The sequence below is a fragment of the Argopecten irradians genome, chromosome 10, assembly GCF_041381155.1.
Source record: "Argopecten irradians isolate NY chromosome 10, Ai_NY, whole genome shotgun sequence".
NCBI classification, from domain to species: Eukaryota; Metazoa; Mollusca; class Bivalvia; order Pectinida; family Pectinidae; genus Argopecten; species Argopecten irradians.
The window spans coordinates 11,251,242-11,276,394 of NC_091143.1; the positions used below are offsets into that span (position 1 = coordinate 11,251,242).

Genomic DNA, 25,153 nt, shown 5'->3' on the forward strand with positions numbered 1-25,153 from the left:
ATAACGGGGATGGGGGGGTAATTTTTTGGGGGGGGGTGGGCATGTGGGTTTCACATGGGGGGGGGGGATGGGGGGGGTGGGTCTTCAGTTGTCAGAATTTATCACGGAACTGTATGCATGTTCCGGGGGGGGGGGGGGGGGGGGGGGGGGGGGGGGGGGGGGGGGGGGGGGGGGGTGGTTGGGGGGGGGGTTCATCGCAGGTAAGCTAATTTAACTAATTGTATTGATTAATTGTAATTTAGGGTTAATAAGTTTTGGGTAAAGTATTAATTTTATTTGTTATAATGATAAATTTACCATGTTGTGAATATTTTTTTTTTAATGAAACATATTTTGGTGTTTGGGGTCATTCAAGATTTCCGGAAATATATGTTGGTTGCACAGATTCCAGTCACGGACAAAGACATGCATCTTTTGTGCTCATTACAGGTTTGATCTTTGTTTAATTTGTTTATTTTAAACAGAAAAGGCTCTGGAACCATGTTCCTGGTAAATTTGAATATGTAAAAGGTTTGGTATATCTGGTTTTCTTCCAAAATCTTGACATTTTCTATATTATATGGAGGTACTTGGATATGTAATGGATTATCTCCCCTTGGCTGGGGACCTTTTCCCTATTTTTTCATTATATTCAGAAAGTTTAATGATGTAACCAATAATTAACTTAAAAACAACATTTAACATACTATTTCAATATTTAATACATAATTTGCAATTAATCAACACAGTGTGTAAGTTCAATATTTCATGTTTTCAGAATTACTCCGCGGGTGACTGTCCGAAGGTGAAGCCCTGTCCTGGACAAACCACTTGACCGATTAAGTTCATAATACAGATTTTGACATACAGCCGAAATACACTTTACATCATAGGTGAGTATTGGAATTTTAATTTTCTGCTATGGGGATAAACCAACTAAAAAATAAAAAAAAGACCTTCGAAATGGCCTCTGTGGTATACAAGATTGAGCCCAGGATAGAATTTTAATCCGGCCGCCGATTGGCTGGCTAATTATGAATTTCAAAAGTAAAAATGTTTTCTGACAGGTAATTATTGATTCCTAGATAACCATGATATGAATTTGGAAATTCACATTGAGATTTAGGTTCAAAATATCAACTTTGATATATGAATAGGTAAAAACATTTAGGAATTTCAGTATTTTTTAGTGCAAAATGCGCCTGATTTCAATTTTTTTAAAGCTACCCTGGTTGGAGTTTGAGCAGAAGGACCCAAACTTTTTTTCTATTTAGTGTTATATGAGAACCTAAACTTTAATTATAGAACACCAATAGCTAACTAATATTCCTTTGTTTTAATAATACAGTACAAAAAACTTTAACAAAGTTTAAACACTGTGGTCTATGTAAAATTATGTTTTAGTTGGTTGCTCTCTATAGCGAACGCAACCGGGAAGTATAAGAGTCAGTCACTGGAGCCGAGTAAGTTCATAGATACAAAGGTAAGTCGCCAAGTTTTAGAATAATACTTGTCACTGGGGGGTGACATGCATGCAGTTTATTTTAGAATTTGGCCAGTATAGTTAACTGGTACATATAACGTAGATGCAGGTAATTAGCACGGCTATAAACGTGTGGCATGTGCGTTTCACATCAGGATGGGTACGATCACATGGGGGTGCGCGGTGCAAGGTCTCCTCAGTTGTCAGAATTTAGTTCACGGAACTGTATGCATGTTCCGGTTTAGGTGAACCAAGGAATTTGGTAGGGGGGGGGGGAGTACAATTGGTCGGTAGGGGTCGGGGGGAGGGGGGGTGTTTCATCGCAGGTAAGGTTCCAATTTAACTAAAATTGTTATACTGATTTAATTGTAATATTAGGGCTAATAAGTTTATTATTAAAGTATGCATTTTATGTTATACATGATGAAAAATACCATGTTGTGAATATTTTTTTCTGTTAATGAAACATAATTAATGGTGTTTTAGGGTCATTCAAGATTTCCGGAAATATATGTTGGTTGCACAGATTCCAGTCACGGACAAAGACATGCATCTTTTGTGCTCATTACAGGTTTGATCTTTGTTTAATTTTTCTGTTTTATTTTAAACAGAAAAGGCTCTGGAACCATGTTCCTGGAAATTTGAATATGTAAAAGGTTTGGTATATCTGGTTTTCTTCCAAAATCTTGACATTTTCTATATTATGGGGGTACTTGGATATGTAATGGATTATCTCCCCTTGGCTGGGGACTTTTCCCTATTTTTTTCATTATATTCAGAAAGTTTAATGATGTAACCAATAATTAACTTAAAAACAACATTAATACTATTTCAATATTTATTAATACATAATTTGCAATTAATCAACACAGTGTGTAAGTTCAATATTTCATGTTTTCAGAATTACTCCGCGGGTGACTGTCCGAAGGTGAAGCCCTGTCCTGGACAAACCACTTGACCGATTAAGTTCATATTACAGATTTGACATACAGCCGAAATACACTTTACATCATAGGTGAGTATTGGAATTTTTAATTTCTGCTATGGGATAAACCAACTAATAAAATAAAAAAGACCTTCGAAATGGCCCCTGTGTATACAAGATTGTGGGGGCCCAGGATAGAATTTTAAATCCGGCCGCCGATTGGCTGGCTAATTATGAATTTCAAAAGTAAAAATGTTTTCTGACAGGTAATTATTCCTAGATAACCATGATATGAATTTGGAAATTCACATTGAGATTTTAGGTTCAAAATATTCAACTTTGATAATGAATAGGTAAAAACATTAGAATTTCAGTATTTTTTTTTAGTGCAAAATGCGCCTGATTTCAATAAAGCTACCCTGGTTGGAGTTTGAGCAGAACGGACCCAAACTTTTTTTCTATTTAGTGTTATATGAGAACCTAAACTTTAATTATAGAACACAATAGCGTAACTAATATTCCTTTGTTTTAATAATACAGTTACAAAACTTTAACAAAGTTTAACTACTGGTGGTCTATGGGGGGGGTTGGTTGCTCTTATAGCGGGGGGGGGAAGTATAAGAGGTCACTGGGAGCCGAGTAAGGGGGGGATACAAAGGTAAGGCCAAGTTTTGAATAATACTTGTCACTGTGACCATGCATTTTTTATTTAGAATTGGCCAGTAAGTTAATGGTACATATAACGGGGGGGTAATTGCACGGGGGTGACATGTTTTATGGGTTATGTAATGGGTGGGGGGGGGGGGTAACTGGGGGGGGGGGGGGGGGGGGGGGGGGGGGGGGTAATTTGGGGGGTTTGGGGGGGGGGGGGGGGGCATGGGGGGGGGGGGGGGGTGATTTGGGGGGGTGGGTTCATTGGGGGTGGGGGGGGGGTATGGGGGGGGGGGGGGGTGAACCAGGGGGGGGGGGGGGGGGGGGGGGGGGGGGGGGGGGGGGGGGGGGGGGGGGGGGGGGGGGGGGTGGGGCAGGTAAGCCAATTTAACTAATTGTACTGATTAATTGTAATATTAGGGCTAATAAGTTTATTAAAAGTATGCATTTTATGTTATAATGATGAAAAATACCATGTTGTGAATATTTTTTCTGTTAATGAAACATATTAATGGTGTTTCAGGGTCATTCAAGATTTCCGGAAATATATGTTGGTTGCACAGATTCCAGTCACGGACAAAGACATGCATCTTTTGTGCTCATTACAGGTTTGATCTTTGTTTAATTTGTTTATTTTAAACAGAAAAGGCTCTGGAAACCATGTTCCTGGTAAATTTGAATATGTAAAAGGTTGTGGGTATATCTGGTTTTCTTCCAAAATCTTGACATTTTCTATATTTTTATATGGGGGTACTTGGATTATGTAATGGATTATCTCCCCTTGGCTGGGGACTTTTTCCTATTTTTTTTTCATTATATTCAGAAAGTTTAATTGATGTAACCAATAATTAACTTAAAACAACATTAATACTATTTCAATATTTAATACATAATTTGCAATTAATCAACACAGTGTGTAAGTTCAATATTTCATGTTTTCAGAATTACTCCGCGGGTGACTGTCCGAAGGTGAAGCCCTGTCCTGGATACAAAACCACTTGACCGATTAAGTTTTCATATTACAGATTTGACATACAGCCGAAATACACTTTACATCATAGGTGAGTATTGGAATTTTAATTTCTGCTATGGGGATAAACCAACTAAATAAAAAAAGACCTTCGAAAATGGCCCCTGTGTATACAAGATTGAGCCCAGGATAGATAGTATTTTAATCCGGCCGCCGATTGGCTGGCTAATTATGAATTTTCAAAAGTAAAAATGTTTTCTGACAGGTAATTATTCCTAGATAACCATGATATGAATTTGGAAATTCACATTGAGATTTAGGTTCAAAATATCAACTTGATTATAAATGAATAGGTAAAAACATTAGAATTTCAGTATTTTTTAGTGCAAAATGGCGCCTGATTTCAATAAAGCTACCCTGGTTGGAGTTTGAGCAGAAGGACCCAAACTTTTTTTTTCTATTTAGTGTTATATGAGAACCTAAACTTTAATTATAGAACACCATAGCTAACTAAATATTTCCTTTGTTTTAATAATACAGTACAAAACTTTAACAAAGTTTAACACTGTGGTCTATGTAAAAATTATTTAGTTGGTTGCTTCTCTATAGCGAACGCAACCGGATGTATAAGAGTCTCAGTCACTGGAGCCGAGTAAGTTCATAGGGATTGGGAGGATGAGCAGGGAAATCATTACAAGGTAAGTCGCCAAGTTTTAGAATAATACTTGTCACTGTGTACCATGCATTGCAGGATATAAATTTAGAATTGGCCAGTAAGTTAATGGTACATATAACTGGTAGATGCAGGTAATTAGCACGGCTATAAACGTGTGGCATGTGCGTTTCACATCAGATGGGTACGATCACATGGGTGCGCGCGGTGCATCAGGTCTCCTCAGTTGTCAGAATTTATGTTCACGGAACTGTATGCATGTTCCGGTTTAGGTGAAACAGGAATTAGGTGGGGGGGGTGTACAATTGGTGGGGAAGGGGGTGGGGGGTGAGATCATGTGATCGTACCCATCTGATGTGAAACGCACATGTTTTCTTCCAAAAGACCTTTTCTATATTTGGGGTACTTGGATATGTAATGATTATTTCCCACACACGTTTATAGCCGTGCTAATTACCTGCATCTACGTTATATGTACCATTAACTTACTGGCCAATTCTAAATAAACTGCTATGCATGGTCACAGTGACAAGTATTATTCTAAAACTTGGCGACTTACCTTTGTATCTATGAACTTACTCGGCTCCAGTGACTGACTCTTATACTTCCGGTTGCGTTCGCTATAGAGAGCAACCAACTAAATAATTTTACATAGACCACAGTGTTAAACTTTGTTAAAGTTTTGTACTGTATTATTAAAACAAAGGAATATTAGTTAGCTATGGTGTTCTATAATTAAAGTTTAGGTTCTCATATAACACTAAATAGAAAAAAAGTTTGGGTCCTTCTGCTCAAACTCCAACCAGGGTAGCTTTATTGAAATCAGGCGCATTTTGCACTAAAAAATACTGAAATTCTAATGTTTTTACCTATTCATTATCAAAGTTGATATTTTGAACCTAAATCTCAATGTGAATTTCCAAATTCATATCATGGTTATCTAGGAATAATTACCTGTCAGAAAACATTTTTACTTTTGAAATTCATAATTAGCCAGCCAATCGGCGGCCGGATTAAAATTCTATCCTGGGCTCAATCTTGTATACACAGGGGCCATTTCGAAGGTCTTTTTTTATTTAGTTGGTTTATCCCCATAGCAGAAATTAAAATTCCAATACTCACCTATGATGTAAAGTGTATTTCGGCTGTATGTCAAATCTGTAATATGAACTTAATCGGTCAAGTGGTTTGTCCAGGACAGGGCTTCACCTTCGGACAGTCACCCGCGGAGTAATTCTGAAAACATGAAATATTGAACTTACACACTGTGTTGATTAATTGCAAATTATGTATTAAATATTGAAATAGTGTTAATGTTGTTTAAGTTAATTATTGGTTACATCATTAAACTTTCTGAATATAATGAAAAAATAGGAAAAGTCCCCAGCCAAGGGGAGATAATCCATTACATATCCAAGTACCCCATAATATAGAAAATGTCAAGATTTTGGAAGAAAACCAGATATACCAAACCTTTTACATATTCAAATTTACCAGGAACATGGTTCCAGAGCCTTTTCTGTTTAAAATAAACAAATTAAACAAAGATCAAACCTGTAATGAGCACAAAAGATGCATGTCTTTGTCCGTGACTGGAATCTGTGCAACCAACATATATTTCCGGAAATCTTGAATGACCCTAAAACACCATTAATATGTTTCATTAACAGAAAAAAATATTCACAACATGGTATTTTTCATCATTATAACATAAAATGCATACTTTTAATAAACTTATTAGCCCTAATATTACAATTAATCAGTACAATTAGTTAAATTGGCTTACCTGCGATGAACACACCCCCCCACCCCTTCCACCAATTGTACTCCCCCCCCCCCCCCACCTAATTCCTGGTTCACCTAAACCGGAACATGCATACAGTTCCGTGAACTAAATTCTGACAACTGAGGAGACCTTGCACCGCGCACCCATGTGATCGTACCCATCTGATGTGAAACGCACATGCCACACGTTTATAGCCGTGCTAATTACCTGCATCTACGTTATATGTACCATTAACTTACTGGCCAATTCTAAATAAACTGTATGCATGGTCACAGTGACAAGTATTATTCTAAAACTTGGCGACTTACCTTTGTATCTATGAACTTACTCGGCTCCAGTGACTGACTCTTATACTTCCGGTTGCGTTCGCTATAGAGAGCAACCAACTAAATAATTTTACATAGACCACAGTGTTAAACTTTGTTAAAGTTTTGTACTGTATTATTAAAACAAAGGAATATTAGTTAGCTATGGTGTTCTATAATTAAAGTTTAGGTTCTCATATAACACTAAATAGAAAAAAAGTTTGGGTCCTTCTGCTCAAACTCCAACCAGGGTAGCTTTATTGAAATCAGGCGCATTTTGCACTAAAAAAATACTGAAATTCTAATGTTTTTACCTATTCATTATCAAAGTTGATATTTTGAACCTAAATCTCAATGTGAATTTCCAAATTCATATCATGGTTATATAGGAATAATTACCTGTCAGAAAACATTTTTACTTTTGAAATTCATAATTAGCCAGCCAATCGGCGGCCGGATTAAAATTCTATCCTGGGCTCAATCTTGTATACACAGGGGCCATTTCGAAGGTCTTTTTTTATTTAGTTGGTTTATCCCCATAGCAGAAATTAAAATTCCAATACTCACCTATGATGTAAAGTGTATTTCGGCTGTATGTCAAATCTGTAATATGAACTTAATCGGTCAAGTGGTTTGTCCAGGACAGGGCTTCACCTTCGGACAGTCACCCGCGGAGTAATTCTGAAAACATGAAATATTGAACTTACACACTGTGTTGATTAATTGCAAATTATGTATTAAATATTGAAATAGTATTAATGTTGTTTAAGTTAATTATTGGTTACATCATTAAACTTTCTGAATATAATGAAAAAATAGGAAAAGTCCCCAGCCAAGGGGAGATAATCCATTACATATCCAAGTACCCCATAATATAGAAAATGTCAAGATTTTGGAAGAAAACCAGATATACCAAACCTTTTACATATTCAAATTTACCAGGAACATGGTTCCAGAGCCTTTTCTGTTTAAAATAAACAAATTAAACAAAGATCAAACCTGTAATGAGCACAAAAGATGCATGTCTTTGTCCGTGACTGGAATCTGTGCAACCAACATATATTTCCGGAAATCTTGAATGACCCTAAAACACCATTAATATGTTTCATTAACAGAAAAAAATATTCACAACATGGTATTTTTCATCATTATAACATAAAATGCATACTTTTAATAAACTTATTAGCCCTAATATTACAATTAATCAGTACAATTAGTTAAATTGGCTTACCTGCGATGAACACCCCCCCACCCCTTCCACCAATTGTACTCCCCCCCACCTAATTCCTGGTTCACCTAAACCGGAACATGCATACAGTTCCGTGAACTAAATTCTGACAACTGAGGAGACCTTGCACCGCGCACCCATGTGATCGTACCCATCTGATGTGAAACGCACATGCCACACGTTTATAGCCGTGCTAATTACCTGCATCTACGTTATATGTACCATTAACTTACTGGCCAATTCTAAATAAACTGTATGCATGGTCACAGTGACAAGTATTATTCTAAAACTTGGCGACTTACCTTTGTATCTATGAACTTACTCGGCTCCAGTGACTGACTCTTATACTTCCGGTTGCGTTCGCTATAGAGAGCAACCAACTAAATAATTTTACATAGACCACAGTGTTAAACTTTGTTAAAGTTTTGTACTGTATTATTAAAACAAAGGAATATTAGTTAGCTATGGTGTTCTATAATTAAAGTTTAGGTTCTCATATAACACTAAATAGAAAAAAAGTTTGGGTCCTTCTGCTCAAACTCCAACCAGGGTAGCTTTATTGAAATCAGGCGCATTTTCACTAAAAAATACTGAAATTCTAATGTTTTTACCTATTCATTATCAAAGTTGATATTTTGAACCTAAATCTCAAATGTGAATTTCCAAATTCATATCATGGTTATCTAGGAATAATTACCTGTCAGAAAACATTTTTACTTTTGAAATTCATAATTAGCCAGCCAATCGGCGGCCGGATTAAAATTCTATCCTGGGCTCAATCTTGTATACACAGGGGCCATTTCGAAGGTCTTTTTTATTTTTTATTTAGTTGGTTTATCCCCATAGCAGAAATTAAAATTCCAATACTCACCTATGATGTAAAGTGTATTTCGGCTGTATGTCAAATCTGTAATATGAACTTAATCGGTCAAGTGGTTTGTCCAGGACAGGGCTTCACCTTCGGACAGTCACCCGCGGAGTAATTCTGAAAACATGAAATATTGAACTTACACACTGTGTTGATTAATTGCAAATTATGTATTAAATATTGAAATAGTATTAATGTTGTTTAAGTTAATTATTGGTTACATCATTAAACTTTCTGAATATAATGAAAAAATAGGAAAAGTCCCCAGCCAAGGGGAGATAATCCATTACATATCCAAGTACCCCATAATATAGAAAATGTCAAGATTTTGGAAGAAAACCAGATATACCAAACCTTTTACATATTCAAATTTACCAGGAACATGGTTCCAGAGCCTTTTCTGTTTAAAATAAACAAATTAAACAAAGATCAAACCTGTAATGAGCACAAAAGATGCATGTCTTTGTCCGTGACTGGAATCTGTGCAACCAACATATATTTCCGGAAATCTTGAATGACCCTAAAACACCATTAATATGTTTCATTAACAGAAAAAAATATTCACAACATGGTATTTTTCATCATTATAACATAAAATGCATACTTTTAATAAACTTATTAGCCCTAATATTACAATTAATCAGTACAATTAGTTAAATTGGCTTACCTGCGATGAACACCCCCCCCCCCACCCCTTCCACCAATTGTACTCCCCCCCACCTAATTCCTGGTTCACCTAAACCGGAACATGCATACAGTTCCGTGAACTAAATTCTGACAACTGAGGAGACCTTGCACCGCGCACCCATGTGATCGTACCCATCTGATGTGAAACGCACATGCCACACGTTTATAGCCGTGCTAATTACCTGCATCTACGTTATATGTACCATTAACTTACTGGCCAATTCTAAATAAACTGCATGCATGGTCACAGTGACAAGTATTATTCTAAAACTTGGCGACTTACCTTTGTATCTATGAACTTACTCGGCTCCAGTGACTGACTCTTATACTTCCGGTTGCGTTCGCTATAGAGAGCAACCAACTAAATAATTTTACATAGACCACAGTGTTAAACTTTGTTAAAGTTTTGTACTGTATTATTAAAACAAAGGAATATTAGTTAGCTATGGTGTTCTATAATTAAAGTTTAGGTTCTCATATAACACTAAATAGAAAAAAAAGTTTGGGTCCTTCTGCTCAAACTCCAACCAGGGTAGCTTTATTGAAATCAGGCGCATTTTGCACTAAAAAATACTGAAATTCTAATGTTTTTACCTATTCATTATCAAAGTTGATATTTTGAACCTAAATCTCAATGTGAATTTCCAAATTCATATCATGGTTATCTAGGAATAATTACCTGTCAGAAAACATTTTTACTTTTGAAATTCATAATTAGCCAGCCAATCGGCGGCCGGATTAAAATTCTATCCTGGGCTCAATCTTGTATACACAGGGGCCATTTCGAAGGTCTTTTTTTATTTAGTTGGTTTATCCCCATAGCAGAAATTAAAATTCCAATACTCACCTATGATGTAAAGTGTATTTCGGCTGTATGTCAAATCTGTAATATGAACTTAATCGGTCAAGTGGTTTGTCCAGGACAGGGCTTCACCTTCGGACAGTCACCCGCGGAGTAATTCTGAAAACATGAAATATTGAACTTACACACTGTGTTGATTAATTGCAAATTATGTATTAAATATTGAAATAGTATTAATGTTGTTTAAGTTAATTATTGGTTACATCATTAAACTTTCTGAATATAATGAAAAAATAGGAAAAGTCCCCAGCCAAGGGGAGATAATCCATTACATATCCAAGTACCCCATAATATAGAAAATGTCAAGATTTTGGAAGAAAACCAGATATACCAAACCTTTTACATATTCAAATTTACCAGGAACATGGTTCCAGAGCCTTTTCTGTTTAAAATAAACAAATTAAACAAAGATCAAACCTGTAATGAGCACAAAAGATGCATGTCTTTGTCCGTGACTGGAATCTGTGCAACCAACATATATTTCCGGAAATCTTGAATGACCCTGAAACACCATTAATATGTTTCATTAACAGAAAAAAATATTCACAACATGGTATTTTTCATCATTATAACATAAAATGCATACTTTTAATAAACTTATTAGCCCTAATATTACAATTAATCAGTACAATTAGTTAAATTGGCTTACCTGCGATGAACACCCCCCCACCCCTTCCACCAATTGTACTCCCCCCCACCTAATTCCTGGTTCACCTAAACCGGAACATGCATACAGTTCCGTGAACTAAATTCTGACAACTGAGGAGACCTTGCACCGCGCACCCATGTGATCGTACCCATCTGATGTGAAACGCACATGCCACACGTTTATAGCCGTGCTAATTACCTGCATCTACGTTATATGTACCATTAACTTACTGGCCAATTCTAAATAAACTGCATGCATGGTCACAGTGACAAGTATTATTCTAAAACTTGGCGACTTACCTTTGTATCTATGAACTTACTCGGCTCCAGTGACTGACTCTTATACTTCCGGTTGCGTTCGCTATAGAGAGCAACCAACTAAATAATTTTACATAGACCACAGTGTTAAACTTTGTTAAAGTTTTGTACTGTATTATTAAAACAAAGGAATATTAGTTAGCTATGGTGTTCTATAATTAAAGTTTAGGTTCTCATATAACACTAAATAGAAAAAAAAAGTTTGGGTCCTTCTGCTCAAACTCCAACCAGGGTAGCTTTATTGAAATCAGGCGCATTTTGCACTAAAAATACTGAAATTCTAATGTTTTTACCTATTCATTATCAAAGTTGATATTTTGAACCTAAATCTCAATGTGAATTTCCAAATTCATATCATGGTTATCTAGGAATAATTACCTGTCAGAAAACATTTTTACTTTTGAAATTCATAATTAGCCAGCCAATCGGCGGCCGGATTAAAATTCTATCCTGGGCTCAATCTTGTATACACAGGGGCCATTTCGAAGGTCTTTTTTATTTAGTTGGTTTATCCCCATAGCAGAAATTAAAATTCCAATACTCACCTATGATGTAAAGTGTATTTCGGCTGTATGTCAAATCTGTAATATGAACTTAATCGGTCAAGTGGTTTGTCCAGGACAGGGCTTCACCTTCGGACAGTCACCCGCGGAGTAATTCTGAAAACATGAAATATTGAACTTACACACTGTGTTGATTAATTGCAAATTATGTATTAAATATTGAAATAGTATTAATGTTGTTTAAGTTAATTATTGGTTACATCATTAAACTTTCTGAATATAATGAAAAAAATAGGAAAAGTCCCCAGCCAAGGGGAGATAATCCATTACATATCCAAGTACCCCATAATATAGAAAATGTCAAGATTTTGGAAGAAAACCAGATATACCAAACCTTTTACATATTCAAATTTACCAGGAACATGGTTCCAGAGCCTTTTCTGTTTAAAATAAACAAATTAAACAAAGATCAAACCTGTAATGAGCACAAAAGATGCATGTCTTTGTCCGTGACTGGAATCTGTGCAACCAACATATATTTCCGGAAATCTTGAATGACCCTAAAACACCATTAATATGTTTCATTAACAGAAAAAAAATATTCACAACATGGTATTTTTCATCATTATAACATAAAATGCATACTTTTAATAAACTTATTAGCCCTAATATTACAATTAATCAGTACAATTAGTTAAATTGGCTTACCTGCGATGAACACCCCCCCCCACCCCTTCCACCAATTGTACCCCCCCCCCCCACCTAATTCCTGGTTCACCTAAACCGGAACATGCATACAGTTCCGTGAACTAAATTCTGACAACTGAGGAGACCTTGCACCACGCACCCATGTGATCGTACCCATCTGATGTGAAACGCACATGCCACACGTTTATAGCCGTGCTAATTACCTGCATCTACGTTATATGTACCATTAACTTACTGGCCAATTCTAAATAAACTGTATGCATGGTCACAGTGACAAGTATTATTCTAAAACTTGGCGACTTACCTTTGTATCTATGAACTTACTCGGCTCCAGTGACTGACTCTTATACTTCCGGTTGCGTTCGCTATAGAGAGCAACCAACTAAATAATTTTACATAGACCACAGTGTTAAACTTTGTTAAAGTTTTGTACTGTATTATTAAAACAAAGGAATATTAGTTAGCTATGGTGTTCTATAATTAAAGTTTAGGTTCTCATATAACACTAAATAGAAAAAAAGTTTGGGTCCTTCTGCTCAAACTCCAACCAGGGTAGCTTTATTGAAATCAGGCGCATTTTGCACTAAAAAATACTGAAATTCTAATGTTTTTACCTATTCATTATCAAAGTTGATATTTTGAACCTAAATCTCAATGTGAATTTCCAAATTCATATCATGGTTATCTAGGAATAATTACCTGTCAGAAAACATTTTTACTTTTGAAATTCATAATTAGCCAGCCAATCGGCGGCCGGATTAAAATTCTATCCTGGGCTCAATCTTGTATACACAGGGGCCATTTCGAAGGTCTTTTTTTATTTAGTTGGTTTATCCCCATAGCAGAAATTAAAATTCCAATACTCACCTATGATGTAAAGTGTATTTCGGCTGTATGTCAAATCTGTAATATGAACTTAATCGGTCAAGTGGTTTGTCCAGGACAGGGCTTCACCTTCGGACAGTCACCCGCGGAGTAATTCTGAAAACATGAAATATTGAACTTACACACTGTGTTGATTAATTGCAAATTATGTATTAAATATTGAAATAGTATTAATGTTGTTTAAGTTAATTATTGGTTACATCATTAAACTTTCTGAATATAATGAAAAAATAGGAAAAGTCCCCAGCCAAGGGGAGATAATCCATTACATATCCAAGTACCCAAATATATAGAAAATGTCAAGATTTTGGAAGAAAACCAGATATACCAAACCTTTTACATATTCAAATTTACCAGGAACATGGTTCCAGAGCCTTTTCTGTTTAAAATAAACAAATTAAACAAAGATCAAACCTGTAATGAGCACAAAAGATGCATGTCTTTGTCCGTGACTGGAATCTGTGCAACCAACATATATTTCCGGAAATCTTGAATGACCCTAAAACACCATTAATATGTTTCATTAACAGAAAAAAATATTCACAACATGGTATTTTTCATCATTATAACATAAAATGCATACTTTTAATAAACTTATTAGCCCTAATATTACAATTAATCAGTACAATTAGTTAAATTGGCTTACCTGCGATGAACACCCCCCCACCCCTTCCACCAATTGTACTCCCCCCCCCCACCTAATTCCTGGTTCACCTAAACCGGAACATGCATACAGTTCCGTGAACTAAATTCTGACAACTGAGGAGACCTTGCACCGCGCACCCATGTGATCGTACCCATCTGATGTGAAACGCACATGCCACACGTTTATAGCCGTGCTAATTACCTGCATCTACGTTATATGTACCATTAACTTACTGGCCAATTCTAAATAAACTGCATGCATGGTCACAGTGACAAGTATTATTCTAAAACTTGGCTGGCGACTTACCTTTGTATCTATGAACTTACTCGGCTCCAGTGACTGACTCTTATACTTCCGGTTGCGTTCGCTATAGAGAGCAACCAACTAAATAATTTTACATAGACCACAGTGTTAAACTTTGTTAAAGTTTTGTACTGTATTATTAAAACAAAGGAATATTAGTTAGCTATGGTGTTCTATAATTAAAGTTTAGGTTCTCATATAACACTAAATAGAGAAAAAAAGTTTGGGTCCTTCTGCTCAAACTCCAACCAGGGTAGCTTTATTGAAATCAGGCGCATTTTGCACTAAAAAATACTGAAATTCTAATGTTTTTACCTATTCATTATCAAAGTTGATATTTTGAACCTAAATCTCAATGTGAATTTCCAAATTCATATCATGGTTATCTAGGAATAATTACCTGTCAGAAAACATTTTTACTTTTGAAATTCATAATTAGCCAGCCAATCGGCGGCCGGATTAAAATTCTATCCTGGGCTCAATCTTGTATACACAGGGGCCATTTCGAAGGTCTTTTTTTATTTAGTTGGTTTATCCCCATAGCAGAAATTAAAATTCCAATACTCACCTATGATGTAAAGTGTATTTCGGCTGTATGTCAAATCTGTAATATGAACTTAATCGGTCAAGTGGTTTGTCCAGGACAGGGCTTCACCTTCGGACAGTCACCCGCGGAGTAATTCTGAAAACATGAAATATTGAACTTACACACTGTGTTGATTAATTGCAAATTATGTATTAAATATTGAAATAGTGTTAATGTTGTTTAAGTTAATTATTGGTTACATCATTAAACTTTCTGAATATAATGAAAAAATAGGAAAAGTCCCCAGCCAAGGGGAGATAATCCATTACATATCCAAGTACCCCATAATATAGAAAATGTCAAGATTTTGGAAGAAAACCAGATATACCAAACCTTTTACATATTCAAATTTACCAGGAACATGGTTCCAGAGCCTTTTCTGTTTAAAATAAACAAATTAAACAAAGATCAAACCTGTAATGAGCACAAAAGATGCATGTCTTTGTCCGTGACTGGAATCTGTGCAACCAACATATATTTCCGGAAATCTTGAATGACCCTAAAACACCATTAATATGTTTCATTAACAGAAAAAAAATATTCACAACATGGTATTTTTCATCATTATAACATAAAATGCATACTTTTAATAAACTTATTAGCCCTAATATTACAATTAATCAGTACAATTAGTTAAATTGGCTTACCTGCGATGAACACCCCCCACCCCTTCCACCAATTGTACTCCCCCCACCTAATTCCTGGTTCACCTAAACCGGAACATGCATACAGTTCCGTGAACTAAATTCTGACAACTGAGGAGACCTTGCACCACGCACCCATGTGATCGTACCCATCTGATGTGAAACGCACATGCCACACGTTTATAGCCGTGCTAATTACCTGCATCTACGTTATATGTACCATTAACTTACTGGCCAATTCTAAATAAACTGCATGCATGGTCACAGTGACAAGTATTATTCTAAAACTTGGCGACTTACCTTTGTATCTATGAACTTACTCGGCTCCAGTGACTGACTCTTATACTTCCGGTTGCGTTCGCTATAGAGAGCAACCAACTAAATAATTTTACATAGACCACAGTGTTAAACTTTGTTAAAGTTTTGTACTGTATTATTAAAACAAAGGAATATTAGTTAGCTATGGTGTTCTATAATTAAAGTTTAGGTTCTCATATAACACTAAATAGAAAAAAAAGTTTGGGTCCTTCTGCTCAAACTCCAACCAGGGTAGCTTTATTGAAATCAGGCGCATTTTGCACTAAAAAATACTGAAATTCTAATGTTTTTACCTATTCATTATCAAAGTTGATATTTTGAACCTAAATCTCAATGTGAATTTCCAAATTCATATCATGGTTATCTAGGAATAATTACCTGTCAGAAAACATTTTTACTTTTGAAATTCATAATTAGCCAGCCAATCGGCGGCCGGATTAAAATTCTATCCTGGGCTCAATCTTGTATACACAGGGGCCATTTCGAAGGTCTTTTTTTTATTTAGTTGGTTTATCCCCATAGCAGAAATTAAAATTCCAATACTCACCTATGATGTAAAGTGTATTTCGGCTGTATGTCAAATCTGTAATATTAACTTAATCGGTCAAGTGGTTTGTCCAGGACAGGGCTTCACCTTCGGACAGTCACCCGCGGAGTAATTCTGAAAACATGAAATATTGAACTTACACACTGTGTTGATTAATTGCAAATTATGTATTAAATATTGAAATAGTATTAATGTTGTTTAAGTTAATTATTGGTTACATCATTAAACTTTCTGAATATAATGAAAAAATAGGAAAAGTCCCCAGCCAAGGGGAGATAATCCATTACATATCCAAGTACCCCATAATATAGAAAATGTCAAGATTTTGGAAGAAAACCAGATATACCAAACCTTTTACATATTCAAATTTACCAGGAACATGGTTCCAGAGCCTTTTCTGTTTAAAATAAACAAATTAAACAAAGATCAAACCTGTAATGAGCACAAAAGATGCATGTCTTTGTCCGTGACTGGAATCTGTGCAACCAACATATATTTCCGGAAATCTTGAATGACCCTAAAACACCATTAATATGTTTCATTAACAAAAAAAAATATTCACAACATGGTATTTTTCATCATTATAACATAAAATGCATACTTTTAATAAACTTATTAGCCCTAATATTACAATTAATCAGTACAATTAGTTAAATTGGCTTACCTGCGATGAACACCCCCCACCCCTTCCACCAATTGTACTCCCCCCCACCTAATTCCTGGTTCACCTAAACCGGAACATGCATACAGTTCCGTGAACTAAATTCTGACAACTGAGGAGACCTTGCACCACGCACCCATGTGATCGTACCCATCTGATGTGAAACGCACATGCCACACGTTTATAGCCGTGCTAATTACCTGCATCTACGTTATATGTACCATTAACTTACTGGCCAATTCTAAATAAACTGTATGCATGGTCACAGTGACAAGTATTATTCTAAAACTTGGCGACTTACCTTTGTATCTATGAACTTACTCGGCTCCAGTGACTGACTCTTATACTTCCGGTTGCGTTCGCTATAGAGAGCAACCAACTAAATAATTTTACATAGACCACAGTGTTAAACTTTGTTAAAGTTTTGTACTGTATTATTAAAACAAAGGAATATTAGTTAGCTACTGTGTTCTATAATTAAAGTTTAGGTTCTCATATAACACTAAATAGAAAAAAAAGTTTGGGTCCTTCTGCTCAAACTCCAACCAGGGTAGCTTTATTGAAATCAGGCGCATTTTGCACTAAAAATACTGAAATTCTAATGTTTTTACCTATTCATTATCAAAGTTGATATTTTGAACCTAAATCTCAATGTGAATTTCCAAATTCATATCATGGTTATCTAGGAATAATTACCTGTCAGAAAACATTTTTACTTTTGAAATTCATAATTAGCCAGCCAATCGGCGGCCGGATTAAAATTCTATCCTGGGCTCAATCTTGTATACACAGGGGCCATTTCGAAGGTCTTTTTTTATTTAGTTGGTTTATCCCCATAGCAGAAATTAAAATTCCAATACTCACCTATGATGTAAAGTGTATTTCGGCTGTATGTCAAATCTGTAATATGAACTTAATCGGTCAAGTGGTTTGTCCAGGACAGGGCTTCACCTTCGGACAGTCACCCGCGGAGTAATTCTGAAAACATGAAATATTGAACTTACACACTGTGTTGATTAATTGCAAATTATGTATTAAATATTGAAATAGTATTAATGTTGTTTAAGTTAATTATTGGTTACATCATTAAACTTTCTGAATATAATGAAAAAATAGGAAAAGTCCCCAGCCAAGGGGAGATAATCCATTACATATCCAAGTACCCCATAATATAGAAAATGTCAAGATTTTGGAAGAAAACCAGATATACCAAACCTTTTACATATTCAAATTTACCAGGAACATGGTTCCAGAGCCTTTTCTGTTTAAAATAAACAAATTAAACAAAGATCAAACCTGTAATGAGCACAAAAGATGCATGTCTTTGTCCGTGACTGGAATCTGTGCAACCAACATATATTTCCGGAAATCTTGAATGACCCTGAAACACCATTAATATGTTTCATTAACAGAAAAAAATATTCACAACATGGTATTTTTCATCATTATAACATAAAATGCATACTTTTAATAAACTTATTAGCCCTAATATTACAATTAATCAGTACAATTAGTTAAATTGGCTTACCTGCGATGAACACCCCCCCCCACCCCTTCCACCAATTGTACTCCCCCCCCCCCCCACCTAATTCCTGGTTCACCTAAACCGGAACATGCATACAGTTCCGTGAACTAAATTCTGACAACTGAGGAGACCTTGCACCGCGCACCCATGTGATCGTACCCATCTGATGTGAAACGCACATGCCACACGTTTATAGCCGTGCTAATTACCTGCATCTACGTTATATGTACCATTAACTTACTGGCCAATTCTAAATAAACTGCATGCATGGTCACAGTGACAAGTATTATTCTAAAACTTGGCGACTTACCTTTGTATCTATGAACTTACTCGGCTCCAGTGACTGACTCTTATACTTCCGGTTGCGTTCGCTATAGAGAGCAACCAACTAAATAATTTTACATAGACCACAGTGTTAAACTTTGTTAAAGTTTTGTACTGTATTATTAAAACAAAGGAATATTAGTTAGCTATGGTGTTCTATAATTAAAGTTTAGGTTCTCATATAACACTAAATAGAAAAAAAGTTTGGGTCCTTCTGCTCAAACTCCAACCAGGGTAGCTTTATTGAAATCAGGCGCATTTTGCACTAAAAAATACTGAAATTCTAATGTTTTTACCTATTCATTATCAAAGTTGATATTTTGAACCTAAATCTCAATGTGAATTTCCAAATTCATATCATGGTTATCTAGGAATAATTACCTGTCAGAAAACATTTTTACTTTTGAAATTCATAATTAGCCAGCCAATCGGCGGCCGGATTAAAATTCTATATCCTGGGCTCAATCTTGTATACACAGGGGCCATTTCGAAGGTCTTTTTTTTATTTAGTTGGTTTATCCCCATAGCAGAAATTAAAATTCCAATACTCACCTATGATGTAAAGTGTATTTCGGCTGTATGTCAAATCTGTAATATGAACTTAATCGGTCAAGTGGTTTGTCCAGGACAGGGCTTCACCTTCGGACAGTCACCCGCGGAGTAATTCTGAAAACATGAAATATTGAACTTACACACTGTGTTGATTAATTGCAAATTATGTATTAAATATTGAAATAGTATTAATGTTGTTTAAGTTAATTATTGGTTACATCATTAAACTTTCTGAATATAATGAAAAAATAGGAAAAGTCCCCAGCCAAGGGGAGATAATCCATTACATATCCAAGTAACCCCATAATATAGAAAATGTCAAGATTTTGGAAGAAAACCAGATATACCAAACCTTTTACATATTCAAATTTACCAGGAACATGGTTCCAGAGCCTTTTTCTGTTTAAAATAAACAAATTAAACAAAGATCAAACCTGTAATGAGCACAAAAGATGCATGTCTTTGTCCGTGACTGGAATCTGTGCAACCAACATATATTTCCGGAAATCTTGAATGACCCTAAAACACCATTAATATGTTTCATTAACAGAAAAAAAATATTCACAACATGGTATTTTTCATCATTATAACATAAAATGCATACTTTTAATAAACTTATTAGCCCTAATATTACAATTAATCAGTACAATTAGTTAAATTGGCTTACCTGCGATGAACACCCCCCCCACCCCTTCCACCAATTGTACCCCCCCCACCTAATTCCTGGTTCACCTAAACCGGAACATGCATACAGTTCCGTGAACTAAATTCTGACAACTGAGGAGACCTTGCACCGCGCACCCATGTGATCGTACCCATCTGATGTGAAACGCACATGCCACACGTTTATAGCCGTGCTAATTACCTGCATCTACGTTATATGTACCATTAACTTACTGGCCAATTCTAAATAAACTGTATGCATGGTCACAGTGACAAGTATTATTCTAAAACTTGGCGACTTACCTTTGTATCTATGAACTTACTCGGCTCCAGTGACTGACTCTTATACTTCCGGTTGCGTTCGCTATAGAGAGCAACCAACTAAATAATTTTTACATAGACCACAGTGTTAAACTTTGTTAAAGTTTTGTACTGTATTATTAAAACAAAGGAATATTAGTTAGCTACTGTGTTCTATAATTAAAGTTTAGGTTCTCATATAACACTAAATAGAAAAAAAAGTTTGGGTCCTTCTGCTCAAACTCCAACCAGGGTAGCTTTATTGAAATCAGGCGCATTTTGCACTAAAAATACTGAAATTCTAATGTTTTTACCTATTCATTATCAAAGTTGATATTTTGAACCTAAATCTCAATGTGAATTTCCAAATTCATATCATGGTTATATAGGAATAATTACCTGTCAGAAAAACATTTTTACTTTTGAAATTCATAATTAGCCAGCCAATCGGCGGCCGGATTAAAATTCTATCCTGGGCTCAATCTTGTATACACAGGGGCCATTTCGAAGGTCTTTTTTTTATTTAGTTGGTTGATCCCCATAGGAGGCAGAAATCAAAAATTCCAATACTCACCTATGATGTAAAGTGTATTTCGGCTGTATGTCAAATCTGTAATATGAACTTAATCGGTCAAGTGGTTTGTCCAGGACAGGGCTTCACCTTCGGACAGTCACCCGCGGAGTAATTCTGAAAACATGAAATATTGAACTTACACACTGTGTTGATTAATTGCAAATTATGTATTAAATATTGAAATAGTGTTAATGTTGTTTAAGTTAATTATTGGTTACATCATTAAACTTTCTGAATATAATGAAAAAATAGGAAAAGTCCCCAGCCAAGGGGAGATAATCCATTACATATCCAAGTACCCCATAATATAGAAAATGTCAAGATTTTGGAAGAAAACCAGATATACCAAACCTTTTACATATTCAAATTTACCAGGAACATGGTTCCAGAGCCTTTTCTGTTTAAAATAAACAAATTAAACAAAGATCAAACCTGTAATGAGCACAAAAGATGCATGTCTTTGTCCGTGACTGGAATCTGTGCAACCAACATATATTTCCGGAAATCTTGAATGACCCTAAAACACCATTAATATGTTTCATTAACAGAAAAAAATATTCACAACATGGTATTTTTCATCATTATAACATAAAATGCATACTTTTAATAAACTTATTAGCCCTAATATTACAATTAATCAGTACAATTAGTTAAATTGGCTTACCTGCGATGAACACCCCCCCCCCCACCCCTTCCACCAATTGTACTCCCCCCCACCTAATTCCTGGTTCACCTAAACCGGAACATGCATACAGTTCCGTGAACTAAATTCTGACAACTGAGGAGACCTTGCACCGCGCACCCATGTGATCGTACCCATCTGATGTGAAACGCACATGCCACACGTTTATAGCCGTGCTAATTACCTGCATCTACGTTATATGTACCATTAACTTACTGGCCAATTCTAAATAAACTGTATGCATGGTCACAGTGACAAGTATTATTCTAAAACTTGGCGACTTACCTTTGTATCTATGAACTTACTCGGCTCCAGTGACTGACTCTTATACTTCCGGTTGCGTTCGCTATAGAGAGCAACCAACTAAATAATTTTACATAGACCACAGTGTTAAACTTTGTTAAAGTTTTGTACTGTATTATTAAAACAAAGGAATATTAGTTAGCTATGGTGTTCTATAATTAAAGTTTAGGTTCTCATATAACACTAAATAGAAAAAAAGTTTGGGTCCTTCTGCTCAAACTCCAACCAGGGTAGCTTTATTGAAATCAGGCGCATTTTGCACTAAAAAATACTGAAATTCTAATGTTTTTACCTATTCATTATCAAAGTTGATATTTTGAACCTAAATCTCAATGTGAATTTCCAAATTCATATCATGGTTATCTAGGAATAATTACCTGTCAGAAAACATTTTTTACTTTTGAAATTCATAATTAGCCAGCCAATCGGCGGCCGGATTAAAATTCTATCCTGGGCTCAATCTTGTATACACAGGGGCCATTTCGAAGGTCTTTTTTTTTATTTAGTTGGTTTATCCCCATAGCAGAAATTAAAATTCCAATACTCACCTATGATGTAAAGTGTATTTCGGCTGTATGTCAAATCTGTAATATGAACTTAATCGGTCAAGTGGTTTGTCCAGGACAGGGCTTCACCTTCGGACAGTCACCCGCGGAGTAATTCTGAAAACATGAAATATTGACTTTACACACTGTGTTGATTAATTGCAAATTATGTATTAAATATTGAAATAGTGTTAATGTTGTTTAAGTTAATTATTGGTTACATCATTAAACTTTCTGAATATAATGAAAAAATAGGAAAAGTCCCCAGCCAAGGGGAGATAATCCATTACATATCCAAGTACCCCATAATATAGAAAATGTCAAGATTTTGGAAGAAAACCAGATATACCAAACCTTTTACATATTCAAATTTACCAGGAACATGGTTCCAGAGCCTTTTCTGTTTAAAATAAACAAATTAAACAAAGATCAAACCTGTAATGAGCACAAAAGATGCATGTCTTTGTCCGTGACTGGAATCTGTGCAACCAACATATATTTCCGGAAATCTTGAATGACCCTAAAACACCATTAATATGTTTCATTAACAGAAAAAAATATTCACAACATGGTATTTTTCATCATTATAACATAAAATGCATACTTTTAATAAACTTATTAGCCCTAATATTACAATTAATCAGTACAATTAGTTAAATTGGCTTACCTGCGATGAACACCCCCCCACCCCTTCCACCAATTGTACTCCCCCCCCCCACCTAATTCCTGGTTCACCTAAACCGGAACATGCATACAGTTCCGTGAACTAAATTCTGACAACTGAGGAGACCTTGCACCGCGCACCCATGTGATCGTACCCATCTGATGTGAAACGGCACATGCCACACGTTTATAGCCGTGCTAATTACCTGCATCTACGTTATATGTACCATTAACTTACTGGCCAATTCTAAATAAACTGCATGCATGGTCACAGTGACAAGTATTATTCTAAAACTTGGCGACTTACCTTTGTATCTATGAACTTACTCGGCTCCAGTGACTGACTCTTATACTTCCGGTTGCGTTCGCTATAGAGAGCAACCAACTAAATAATTTTACATAGACCACAGTGTTAAACTTTGTTAAAGTTTTGTACTGTATTATTAAAACAAAGGAATATTAGTTAGCTATGGTGTTCTATAATTAAAGTTTAGGTTCTCATATAACACTAATAGAAAAAAAAGTTTGGGTCCTTCTGCTCAAACTCCAACCAGGGTAGCTTTATTGAAATCAGGCGCATTTTGCACTAAAAAATACTGAAATTCTAATGTTTTTACCTATTCATTATCAAAGTTGATATTTTGAACCTAAATCTCAATGTGAATTTCCAAATTCATATCATGGTTATCTAGGAATAATTACCTGTCAGAAAACATTTTTACTTTTGAAATTCATAATTAGCCAGCCAATCGGCGGCCGGATTAAAATTCTATCCTGGGCTCAATCTTGTATACACAGGGGCCATTTCGAAGGTCTTTTTTTTATTTAGTTGGTTTATCCCCATAGCAGAAATTAAAATTCCAATACTCACCTATGATGTAAAGTGTATTTCGGCTGTATGTCAAATCTGTAATATGAACTTAATCGGTCAAGTGGTTTGTCCAGGACAGGGCTTCACCTTCGGACAGTCACCCGCGGAGTAATTCTGAAAACATGAAATATTGAACTTACACACTGTGTTGATTAATTGCAAATTATGTATTAAATATTGAAATAGTATTAATGTTGTTTAAGTTAATTATTGGTTACATCATTAAACTTTCTGAATATAATGAAAAAATAGGAAAAGTCCCCAGCCAAGGGGAGATAATCCATTACATATCCAAGTACCCCATAATATAGAAAATGTCAAGATTTTGGAAGAAAACCAGATATACCAAACCTTTTACATATTCAAATTTACCAGGAACATGGTTCCAGAGCCTTTTCTGTTTAAAATAAACAAATTAAACAAAGATCAAACCTGTAATGAGCACAAAAGATGCATGTCTTTGTCCGTGACTGGAATCTGTGCAACCAACATATATTTCCGGAAATCTTGAATGACCCTAAAACACCATTAATATGTTTCATTAACAGAAAAAAATATTCACAACATGGTATTTTTCATCATTATAACATAAAATGCATACTTTTAATAAACTTATTAGCCCTAATATTACAATTAATCAGTACAATTAGTTAAATTGGCTTACCTGCGATGAACACCCCCCCACCCCTTCCACCAATTGTACTCCCCCCCCCCCACCTAATTCCTGGTTCACCTAAACCGGAACATGCATACAGTTCCGTGAACTAAATTCTGACAACTGAGGAGACCTTGCACCGCGCACCCATGTGATCGTACCCATCTGATGTGAAACGCACATGCCACACGTTTATAGCCGTGCTAATTACCTGCATCTACGTTATATGTACCATTAACTTACTGGCCAATTCTAAATAAACTGCATGCATGGTCACAGTGACAAGTATTATTCTAAAACTTGGCGACTTAC

At 35.6% G+C, this 25,153-nt stretch overlaps 2 long non-coding RNA genes across 2 annotated transcripts; one reads left to right on the forward strand and one right to left on the reverse strand.

Annotated features, from left to right (window-relative positions):
* Positions 1-1,945: 1,945 nt before the first annotated feature.
* Positions 1,946-4,026, forward strand: LOC138332725 (uncharacterized). The gene is made up of 4 exons (XR_011209848.1): positions 1,946-2,033; positions 2,364-2,477; positions 3,562-3,646; positions 3,981-4,026. It is a non-coding gene; the product is annotated as an uncharacterized lncRNA (long non-coding RNA).
* Positions 4,027-5,686: 1,660 nt separating this feature from the next.
* LOC138333110 (uncharacterized) lies at positions 5,687-24,854 on the reverse strand. Its single transcript, XR_011209943.1, has 26 exons — positions 24,619-24,854; positions 24,187-24,300; positions 23,088-23,172; positions 22,656-22,769; positions 21,555-21,639; positions 21,123-21,236; positions 20,020-20,104; positions 19,586-19,699; positions 18,481-18,565; positions 18,049-18,162; positions 16,956-17,040; positions 16,524-16,637; positions 15,429-15,513; positions 14,997-15,110; positions 13,894-13,978; positions 13,462-13,575; positions 12,362-12,446; positions 11,929-12,042; positions 10,835-10,919; positions 10,403-10,516; positions 9,304-9,388; positions 8,872-8,985; positions 7,772-7,856; positions 7,340-7,453; positions 6,236-6,320; positions 5,687-5,917 (listed from the first exon to the last, which is right to left on the reverse strand). It is a non-coding gene; the product is annotated as an uncharacterized lncRNA (long non-coding RNA).
* Positions 24,855-25,153: the final 299 nt, after the last annotated feature.